The following is a 12,209-nucleotide window of genomic DNA, read 5'->3' as shown; positions in this document are numbered from 1 at the left end:
CGTTACTGAATACTATTGTGCCATAAGAAATGACAAAGAAGATGGATACCAAAAATCCTGGAAAGACTTGTATGAAGTGATGCAAAGAGATGTGAGCAGAACCAAGAGAATGTTGTACATAGTAACAGCAATAATGTAAGATGATCAACTGTGAGTGATTTCATTATGATTGGCAATGTAAGGATCCAGGACAACTTTAAGGGACTAATTATGAAAAAGGTTACCCACTGCTATAGAAGGAATTAGTGAGTCTGAATGCAGATTGAAGCCTCTCATTCTTCCCTTTATTTCCTCCATGAATTTTTCTCTACTGTAAACAATATGTGTCTTATTCCCTAACATGATTAACATGGAAAATAGATGGTGATAACTCAAGTACAATCATATCATATTACCTACCATATTGGGAAAGGGGGAGGGATGAGACAAAGAGAAAGAACATGAATTGCAAACGGTCAGAAAATGATTATTAAAAATTGTATTGTCATGTAATCTGGGGGAAAGAGTTAAAATAAATACTTTGTTGTTGTTGTTGTTTAATGAAATGTGGCATGGTATAATATCCCTCTAATGCTTGATTGCTAGATTTAGACTTGAGCTCCAAATCAGGGAGACTTGGATTCAAGTCCTGACCATTACATGTACTATCTGTATAGTACATGCAAGTCATGCTCAGTGCTTAGGGTAGAGGAAGGGGGTAAAAGGAAGTTATTTAACATTTATTTATATTTGTTATCTCATTTGATCCTCACAACCACAACTCACAAACATAAGTGTTATTATCCCTATTATTATCATCATCCCCATTTTTGCAATTGGGGAAACTGAGGCAAAGAGCAGTTCAGTGATTCTAAGTTGCAGAGAATATGTTGACTTACATTCTTCACCGAGTGTTCCGTGCACCAATGGAGTGACAACCTTCTTTCCTTCTTAACTTGTATAACTTGCTATCCTGTCTTAGTGACCTCCCCATTTCTGGGCTGGCATATTGCTAGAATGCCAAGACATTTAGAAGGCTTCAAGCACTTGCTGTTCCCTCCCCTCCTGTAAAAGGAGACACAATGTACAGAAGCCATTGTCCTCCAGGGGCTGACCAGCCTCCTACCATTCCCTTGGGCCAATACCCAAACAGCTGGGTTCTTGGTTCATTCATCCTGCTGCCTAGGGGCATGAATGGCCCTCACAGATCTTGGCAGGGGAAATTGTTCCTACCTGAGTCACTTGGAGAAACCATATGTTCATCTAAGTCTCAGATACTCATCAAAGTCAAGAGTGCCCCACACTTCCATTCCAGTGCCTGTTTCAACACTGTCCCCACTGTTTTCTTCAGGTCAAAGGCCTTGGGAAGGTAATGTAGCAATCAGAGTCTGCTCACTTGAAGTCCCCTAGCTCTCTCTTTTAAAAAAACAACCACTCTTTTCCTCTGTTTTAGAATGGCTACTAAGTATTGGTTCCAGAATCGAAGAGAGGTAAGGGCCAGGAAATTAGAATCAAGTAACTTGCCTAGGATAACACAGCCTAGCCTTTACTCTTCTTCTGCCTTGAAGTGATACTTAGTATTGATTCTAAAACAGAAGGTAAGGGTTTAAAAAAATAAATAAAAGTGGCAGGAACCTCTGGAACTTTGTACTCCTCTCTTCACATGTTAAAGATGAAAAAAAAAACAACCAAGTTCCATAGAAGGAAAGGGTGTGAACTCAGGTCACACAGTGACTTAGTGTCAGAAGTAAGACAAGGTCTAAAGTCAACAAGGCTAATCAACAAACATTTATTAAGTGTTTATTAAATTTAAATACATTTGAAAATTGCTTATCAAGTTGTTCCATGTCTAGGACACCCAAAAGAGTTAAGAAGCTTTCTTTTAGATCTGTGATATTCTGATTATATGCTGTTTCCTTTCACTAGAATGTAATATAACTAATTAAATTAAATTTTATTTTAATCAATTAATAGATAAATAAATAATTAATTTAATTAATTAATGTTTATATATTATTAATTTATGTTAAATAATAAATTGAATAAAATAAATTTTAAAATAAAGTAATGAAATTTAATTATTTATTAAATTTTTATTGCATACCTACTCTGTGCCAGCCATTGTGCTAAGTACCAGAGATTCAACGTCCCTGTTCTCAAGGAACTCACAAAGTATCATGGGGGAGATAGCTGGTAAACAAGATAGCAAGATTAATTGGCAAGATAAGGACCTATGATTAAAAATTCGAAAGAACTGCTTGCAAATGGCGAGACTTCACTTTATTTTAATCCCTTACCTTCCGTGTATTGGTTCCAAGGCAGAAGAGCCAGACAATGAGGATTAAGTGACTTGCCCAGGATCACACAGCTGGGAAGTGTCTGAGGTCAAATTTGAACCCAGGACCTCCCTGTCTCTAGGCCTAGCTCTCAATCCACTGAGTTACATAGCTGCCCCCAAATGGTGAGGCTTCTCAAACTATACTACAAAGCAGCGGTCATCAAAACAATACAGTACTGGTTAAGAGACAGAAAGGAGGATCAGTAGAATAGACTTGGGAAGTGACCTCAGCAAGACATTCTACGATAAGCCCAAAGATCCCAGCTTTGGGGACAAAAATCCACTATTTGACAAAAACTGCTGGGAAAATTGGAAGACAGTGTGGGAGAGATTAGATTTGGATCAACACCTCACACCCTACACCAAGATCAACTCAGAATGGGTGAATGACTTTAATATAAAGAAGGAAACTATAAGTAAATTAGGTGAACACAGAATAGTATACAAGTCAGATCTTTGGAAAAGGAAAGATTTTAAGACCAATCAAGACTTAGAAAAAAATCACAAAATATAAAAAAATAATTTTGATTACATTAAATTAAAAAGTTTTGTATGAACAAAACCAATGCAACCAAAATTAGAAGGGAAGCAACAAATTGGGGGGAAAAATCTTCATAACCAAATGGTGCGACTTTAGATTAAAATTTAGAGAAGCCAGGAGATGAGATGAAGAGGGAGATAGTTACAAATTCAGGAGATATTCAGTGAAAATGTCTAAAGTATGTCTAGCTTTGGAAGATGGAATGTCTATTTCAAAGAATAGAAAGGAGGCTAGTGACTCAGGATAACAGAGTAAGTAGAGAGTGTTAGAAGTTGGAGCAGCTAGGTGACACAGTGGATCGAGTGCCAGACTAGAGTCATGAGCACATGGGTTCAAATTTGGCCTCAGACACTTACTAGCTGAGTGGCCCTGTACGAGTCACTTAACTGTTGCTCAGCCCTTGCCCTTCTGTCTTGAGTTGTTACTAATACAGAAAATAGAAGATTTTTTTGTTTTTGGTTTTTGGTTTTTGGTTTTTAAAGAAAGTATAATATGGTTTTAAAAACCTGGAAATGTAGGAGGGGGGACAAATTAGGAAAGGCATTAAGTGATCCAGAGAATTTTAAAAATTGATCCAGAAAGTGATAAGGAAGGGCTAGAGTTTATTGTATAGAATTATAGCAAGACAAATTTGACAGCTGAGTGGGAGATGGGACTGGAGTGGGGAAAAGACTTATGACTTACCAAGAAGTTATTGTAATAATCCAGGTATGATGTGCTGAGGATTATGCCAGCGTGATGGCAATATCAGAGATGAGAAGGTAGCAGGCTTGAGACTTATTATGAAGGTAGAACCAGTAGATCTGGCACCTGACATGGGGCTTAGGAAAGAGATAATGAGAAGTTAAAGATGGCGCCTAGACTGTGAGCCTTGGTTACTAGGAAGATGGTGGTACCCTGAAAAGTAATAGGAAAAATCACGAAAAGTGATGGTTTGTTGTTGTTTTAGTGGAAAGTGGGCAGGGGGAAGATAGAGCTCAGTGCTGTTCATGAAGAGTTCAAGGTGTCTACAGGACATATAGACTAAGCTATCTAATAGTCAGTTGGAGATCCAAGATCAGAAGAAAGGATGAGACTGGACAAATACTAAGAATCATCTGTATAGATATGATAATTAAATTCATGGGCGCTGATAACATCATCAAGCAAAACAGCACAGAAAGAGAAAAGGAGAGAATAGAGTGATTGGTGAAAATGAAGAACAAGGTTGCGGGGGGTGCAAAGTAGTGGGAGATTTGGAAAGACAATAGATTATGATCAGATAAAGCAAATTCAGAGTTCAAGAACATGGAAGTGGAACCCTTATGGGTGATGGCAAAGTCAAGGGTATGAGAATCCCACAGCACATGTGTGATGGAAGGAAGTCAGGAATTGTGACTCCCATTTACAGATGGGGAAACCATAGTCCAGGAAGGATTTAGGAGTAAATATTCTGAGTACAGTCCAGTAGTCTTTGCCCATAGGACTGTGTGTGTGTGTGTGTGTGTGTGTGTGTGTGTAAGAGAGACAGACAGACAGACAGACAGACAGACAGACAGACAGAGAAAAAGGGAGAGAGAGAAGAGAGGGAGGGAGGGAGGGAGAGAGAGACAATCCATTATATTCATTTACTATACTGTGTTTAGATATTTCTCAGTCAATGGGCATCTACTTTTTCCAATATTTTCCTATCACAAAAAAATGCTATTATAAGTATTTTGATGTAAACATAGATTTTCTTTTTTATCAGTGACCCCTTTGAGATAGAAATCTACTAGAAGAATCTCTGGGTCAAAAGCACTCTATTTATTATAGTCCCAAAGTGCTTACTATATTAATTAGTTGTGCTGATTCACAGCTCCACCAATGATGTCATAGTTTATTTTGTCACCTCACTAAATCTGCTGTTCCCATTCTTTGTCATCTTTGTCACTTTGCAGGGTGTGGGGGGGAAACCTCAGAGATATTTTGATTTGTTTTTCTTTCATTATTAGTGATCTGGATGATTCTTTCTTATAGCTGTTAGTAGTCGGTACTTCTTTTGAAAAATGTTTATTTGTATCCTTTGATCATTTACCTACTTTGGGGTATAACTATGTAAATACAAACACAAACATGTATTTATGTTCTTTAAATATATATGTATATATAAATATATGATGGTAAACTTTTATGAGAGAAATTTGATTCTAAGAGTTTTTGCTATTTAATGATTTCCTTTTCATTTTAAATATATTGATTTTGTTGTGCAGAAACTTTTTCAGTTTCATTTAAATGAAGTTATCTATTTTACCTTTTGTAATTTCCTCTGTCTTCTTATGTTAAGAGTATATTTCCAAGGGGCAGCTGGGTATCTCAGTGGATTGAGAGCTAGCCCTAGAGACAGGAGGTCCTAGGTTCAAATCTGGTCTCAGACACTTCCAAGCTGTGTGACCCTGGGCAAGTCACTTGACCCCCATTGCCTAGCCCTTACCACTCTTCTGCCTTGGAGCCAATTCTCCAAGATGTAAGGTAAGGGTTTTAATAAAAAAAAAAAAAAAGAGTATATTCCAATCCATAGCAGTAAAAGAAAAATTCTCTGGGATTTTTTTTTTAATGTTTAATATTGATACCATATATCTATTTAGAATTACTCGTGGAATATGGCATAAGGTTAATCTAGTAGGGTTTTTTTTTTTCACTTTGTTTTTATCAATTAGGGAGTTCTTTTCTAAGTAATCGATGAATTCTGATTTATCTAATACCGGATTATTGAGTTCCATTATTTCTGATTCTCCTTTCTCTAGTCTCTTCCATTGATCTATTTTCTGTTGTTAATTCAGCACCAGATAGTCTTGATGATGGACTGTTATACAATATAGTTTGAGTGTTTAGAAGGGGCTATTCTCCTTTTTTTCCTCCTTCTTTTCATTATTTCTCTCTTGATATTCTATATCCTTATATTTCCAAATGAATTTTATTATATTTTATTGAGTTCTATGAAGTATCCCTTTGATAATTTGATTAGTATAACATTAAAATTGTAAATTGGCTTTCCTAGTATTGTCATATTAAAAATTGTGACTATATAAAATATAAGGACTTAATATTTCTCTAGCTATTTAAAGCTTGTTCTTCCATTATTACCCCTTGGATTTTATTAGTAGGTAGAAAATCTATTGATTTTTTGATGTTTGGTTTGTAACCTGAAGTTATTGTCTTAATTAGTATATTTTTAAATTTCCTAGGATTTTCTCAGTCTCGTCATCATGATGGTCTCATCATGCCATCAGCATATAGAAATAATTTTTCCTCTTTATCCATCCATATTCCCTTAATTTCTTTTTTTGTCTAATTACTATTATTAATATTTCTAGAGCTATATAAAATAAGGGTGTGCAGTAGACAGCTTTGTCTTACTCCTATATTTATTGGAAAAATTTCTAGTATATCCACCTGCAAAGATACTTTTTCTTTTGGATATATACTTTTTTTTTTAATTCTCATCTCCTCTCTTAGAATCATGCCCATTTCAAGACAGAAGAGTGGTAAAGGCTAAGCAATTTGGGTGAACTTGTTAACTTGTTAGAATGACTTGCCCAGGACACACAGCTAAGAGACATACTTTATAAGAAAAAGAGTTCCTCGATGGTTATTCATTGTAGAGTTTGTTTGGTTTTTTTCTTCTTATCATAAGTGAATGTTGCCAATGGATTGCCTGTATCTGTGGAGATCATCATATAATTTGGGGTGTTTTTGTTTTTAATATGATTAACTATGTTGATTCCTCTCCTAATACTGAGGTCGTATTTCACAGCCCTAGTATAAATCCAATTTGGTCATAATGAGTGATTTCCTGGATGAATTGATCAATATAGTTTGCTTGTTTAGAGACCATGTTTTCTTTTAACATCATTATTGTTTGCTTATCTTCTTTAGATAGTCCTTTACTTCTGCGTATCTGCATTCTTAACCCATTATTATCTTTTGTTTTCTTGGTTCATTTTTCCACTGAGGATTCAAATATTTCTGTTCTCCAGACTATTTCTGCTTGGTAGATATAAATTCTAATTTCACAACTGTTTTTCTTTCTTTCTTTTTTTAAAATAGGCAATGGGGGTCAAGTGACTTGCCCAAGGTCACACAGCTGGGAAGTGTCTGAAGGCAGATTTGAACCTAGACCTCCCGTCTCTAGGTCTGGCTCTCAATCCACTGAGACTACCCAGCTGCCCCCTTTTATTTCTCCTTAACCATTCAGAAATATACTGCTTATGGCTCCATTCTGGATTAAGAAACTACAGGATCCTTTGCCTCATCAGGTGTAGATTTATTTTCCTTTGTATTACAAATTTTATTTCTATAAATTTGGATTTGTTTAGATGGTTTGGAACATTTTCCCTTCTCTTAATGATATCTTCTCTTTTGGTTTATCTGTTTGTATTCCGGGGTCTTTAACTGAGTGTTCTTCCTTCTGAAAATTTGATCATTTCATTCTTTTCTCCTTTTATTTCCCTATTACTCACTTCTGACTTCTTCCCTTTGATAGCAGTTTCCCTGGGTACTGGATCTCAAAGCTACCTTAGCCTTTTCTTACAGGAGGAACTGATTTCTCACTAGATTCAGCTTCTGCACCAACTGAATTCTGTAGATATAGAAATAGCCACAGATGGATAGGAGATCTGGTGGATACACATACTCATTAGAAGTCTTGACCAGGTTCCCTCTGTTACTTCCGTCTCAGGCTGTGTGTGTTGTAGTAGCACAGACCACTGCTACACTATAGCCCTAGCCAGAGCAAATTCTACCTTTTGGTTTTCTGCTCCACAAAGAAGGGGAGTTGAGGGTACAAAAGTAAAGTTCTGTGGCAATCACTCGATATAGTTTATGCAGCCCTTCCAAAGTATTGTGTTGGTACAGTGTGAATCTTAAAACTGCTCAGACTCTACCTTAGAACATTTGGTTAAGGCTATTTCCTTATTGTAACAAATGGAGGTACTTGATCAGGAATGTATTGGGAATTTTAACATTACTCCACCCATACTTAGGTATACTTTAGGGGAAGATAAAGTCTTAAAACTCCCGATGGAACAATGAAAAAGTCCCTAACTCATACTTATAGTAAAACTAGAACCTTAAGCTAGGTCTATTTTTAGATCTAATACAAAAATGTGCTAAGTACCTATAAAGGTTAAATTAATCACTAAAAGGTCAAGGAACTTACAAAAGACAAGCTGAACAAAAGAGGTGTGAAGTTTTAGTCTACCCAGAGAAGGTGATAAAAAAAGATGTGGAACTAAGAATGGTCAGTCCTGGGGGAAACCATCTACTGTGATTGGTAGATATGAAAATTTAGGGGAAGTGACACAAGAGAAAATTTTCTTTAAAAGGAGATCGGACTAGGGGAAGTTCAGACTAGTTGGAGTTTGGAGTTAGTTGGAGGGAGCTGGGTCTTTGAAACTCAGTTCAGGACTTGAAGATTTCAGGGAAGGACTAGAGTTTTGCTTGGGACAAATCTTGTGGTGAGTAATTAAAGACTGACTAGTCTCTCTTAAGGCTTAGGCCTAGACCAATTGGCCTATGCCCTTCCTACTATTTCCTCTCACTCTGTCTCTCTCCCTTTCCTTAATTCCTTCATTCGTATTAATTAAAATCTCCATAAAACCCAGCTGACTTGGGTATTTTCATATTGGGGAATTTTTCCCATGGTGACCACTTATTTTTTTATTAAAATCAAAACACCAAAATTATCTTTACAGTTTTTGCAATTCAAAGTCTTGAAACCCACATTTTTGAGGTTACAAGAGTAAAGATGGAGCTGAGTAAATGCTTTAGGGATGAGCCTTCTCTGCTGTTATATTGTTAAGTTGTTGGTGTCTTGGATTCATGGAGGCAGGTGAAATTCCTTTAGATCATACATATAACTATTTTGGAAAGCTTTGAGAAGTCATGAGGATCAGAGAAAAGGATCTAGTCTTCCATCTTGCTGGTTACATGACCCCTGTCCAGTGTTCCAATAAGCTCTTAAGTGTCAAATGTGAGTCTTGAAATTTCTCAGACTTGTGAATGTTAAAATTTCCCATTGGGGAATTCTCCATTGGAACAATTCCCTACTGGGAACATTCCCCATTTAAAATGTGAGAGGCTCTACTTGGATCAGAAATGGGAGGGACCTCTACTCCACCCATACTTAAGACTGCTTTAGGGGAGAAAACTCCTTGCTGAACAATGGAAAGTACTTAAACCCATACTTAAGCCATGCCTATTTTTAGAAAGGGGTGCTAAGTACCTATAAAGGTCAGACAACTTGTGAACTTACAAGGAGCAAAGAGGTGAAAACTTACTCAGAGCTTTCCTAATGTGAATTACTCAGAAGTTTTAGTCTACCCAGAAAAGGTGAGAGCAAGATGTGAATTAAGAAGGTGATAACAAATGTGAATTATAGAATGGCCAGTCCTTGGAAAAGGTCTACTGTGATTGGTAGATATAAGACTTAAAGGAGGTGACATAGGAGAAATTGCCCTTTAAATAGGAGCTCAGATAGGAGCTCAAAGGACTCATTCTAAACATTCAGATGGAGGATTGAGCTGCTTGAGGCAGCTGAGATGATGCTGGCCTGGTGTCACTAGAATCCTTGCTTAGATCTTGTGGTGAGTGATAAAAGACTGACTGATCTCTCTCTCTTAAGACTCAGTCTAGACCATGTTGGCTTAAGGCCCTTCATACTTATTCCCTTCTTACTCTTTCTCTCTTTCTTTAATTCCTCATTGTATTATTAATTAAAATCTCTATAAAACCCAGTTTGACTTGGGTATATTCATAATTGGGAATATTTCCCTGGCGACCACCTTAAATATTTGATTTAAAACAAGACACTGTGGGTGAAAACATATTTCCTGCGGTCACAATTTACTCACCCACTCTTATATCTATCACAATTTATATCTTCCACTATTTGAATCACTACAGTTTACGACCCTCAACCATTTTAACTCTTACAATTATGGCCTTCCACTATTTTTAAATGCCACACAAATCAAACATCATCAATCCATAATCATCATCCTTGACCTTTCTGAACTGTTTGACACTCAATCTCCCTCATTTCTTTGATACTACCTCCTTTCTAAGGGCCAGTTCTATCCTATTCCTCTCTTAGTTGTCTCACCACATCTCAGTCTCTTCTGTGGTATCCATCCAGGTCATGCCCACTAACCCTGAAAATCCCCAAGACTCTTCCTGGATCCTCTTCTCTTCTCCCCCTATCTTATTTCACTTGGCAATCTCATCATTTTCAATGAATTCAATTGTCATCTCTCTGCAGATGATTCTTAGTTCTCTGTGGCCAGCCTTACCTTCTCTCCTAAACCCTAAAGGTATCTTTCTCTATTGGAAATCTTGAACTGGATCTCCCATAGACATCTTAAATTCAACATGTCCAAAATGGAACTCATTCTCTTCTTTCTACCCCCCAAAAGTCTCTCTCTTCCTGACTTTTGTATGATGATTTTAGTGTTTTGACTTAAATCTAAATGATTGGTCGCCAAGGAAAATTCCCAAATAATAAAATACCCAAGTCAGCTGGGAATTATGGTGATTTTAATTAAATATAAAGTGAAGGAATTAATGAAAGGAGTGTGAGAAAAAGAGAGAGACAGAGAGACAGAGACAGAGACAGAGAGAGGGGGCAGGGGGAGACTGAGAATTAATTAATTTAAACTGCTTTGACTCAGGCTGAGCCAGGCAGTAGTTAAAGGCCTTGGCCAAAGTGGCCTCCCTGAGCCTAAGGGAAAGGGAGTCAGTTTTTATCACTCACCACAAGACTATCTCCAGGAAGCTATCTGAGGGGGATTCTCCAGGCTGAGTTCCAGTCCTCCACTGAACTCAATCTCCTGAACTGAGTTCAGAACCCAATTCCATTCTGAACTGAATTGTCTGAACTGCCTTTTTTAGCCTTCTTTTAAAGAAATTTTCTCTTATATCAGATTCCATAAATTTTCATGCCTACCAATCACAGTAGACACTTTTTTTCCCAGGATTGTCCATTCTTAGTTCTCACCACTCTTTAGTTCTTACCTTTTCTGGTTAGATTATATCTTCTGTGGTACTTCACTCTTCTTTGTTAAGCTTACCTTTTGGGAGTTACTTGACCTCTTTGTGATTAGTTTAACCTTTATAGGTACTTACATCTTTTTGTATTAGATCTAAAAATACATTTAGCTTAAAGTTCTAGCTTCACTATAAGGTATGAGTTAAGTACCTTCATTGTTCAATCAGGAGTTTACAACTTTATCTTCCCCTAAAGTATGTCTAATTAGGGTGGAGTAATTTTAAAAGTTTCCAATACATTTCCTGATCCTGTTAGACCAAGTATCTTCATTGTTACAATAAGAAAATAGCTAAATCAAATCTTCTAAAGTACATACAGTCTGTGTAATTTTAAAATTCATACTTTCCTGTTACTATCAAGGATACCACTATCCTCCCAATCACAACCTAGGGTGTCATCTTCCACTTCTCATACTCTCTCCAATATCCAACTAATTTACAAGATCCTGTGAATTTTGCCTTGAAATATCTACCTTTCTTTGTGACACTGCCACTACCTTCATGCAATCCTGTATCTCCTCACACTTGGACTATTGTAATAATCTATTAGTTAGTCTCCCTCATTCATTTCTCCCCACTTCAGTCCATCTTCTTTTCAGCTGTCAAATTTATCTTCCTGACCATGTCCCTTCTCCTGCTCAATATAGTCTGAACCATTTCTGTTACCTCTAAGATCAACTACAAAATCTTGCATTGAGATTTTAAAGCCCTTCATCATCTAGCCCCTATCTAACTCTGCGGTCTTCTAATGTCTTCCTCCTCTATAATTATGCTATGATCCAGGGACATTGTCTTCCTTGTTTTTCTTGAATAAGACATCCCATCTCCTGACTTTAGACATTTTCATGGAATGGCCTCCATAATCAGAACTCTCTCCCCCTTTGCTCTGTCTCCTAGTTTCTCTGGATTCCTTTGAGAATCAATTTCTATTTCCTTTTCTTCAAGAAACCTTTCTCGGTGCCCCTTAATGATAGTCCTTGTTCTCTGAGATGACCCCCAAATTGTCCTATCTATGTCTTGTTGTACATTTTGTTATTCAGTCATTTCAGTCATTCATAGCCCTGATTGGGATTTTCTTGAAAAAGATACTGAAATAATATGCCATTTCCTTCTCCAGCTTATTTTACAGACTAGAAAACTAAGGCAAACAGGGCTAAGTGACTTGCCTAAGGTCATATAGCTAATAAATGACCGAGACTGTATGTGAACTAAGGGAGGGGAGCCTCCTTGACTCTAGGCTTGGTATTATGGCCACTGTATCACCTAGATGTCTGGAGAATGTCCAGA

This window comes from Monodelphis domestica, chromosome 3 (assembly GCF_027887165.1).
Source record: "Monodelphis domestica isolate mMonDom1 chromosome 3, mMonDom1.pri, whole genome shotgun sequence".
In the NCBI taxonomy this organism is placed as follows: domain Eukaryota; kingdom Metazoa; phylum Chordata; class Mammalia; order Didelphimorphia; family Didelphidae; genus Monodelphis; species Monodelphis domestica.
Note: the sequence above shows the minus strand (reverse complement) of the source record.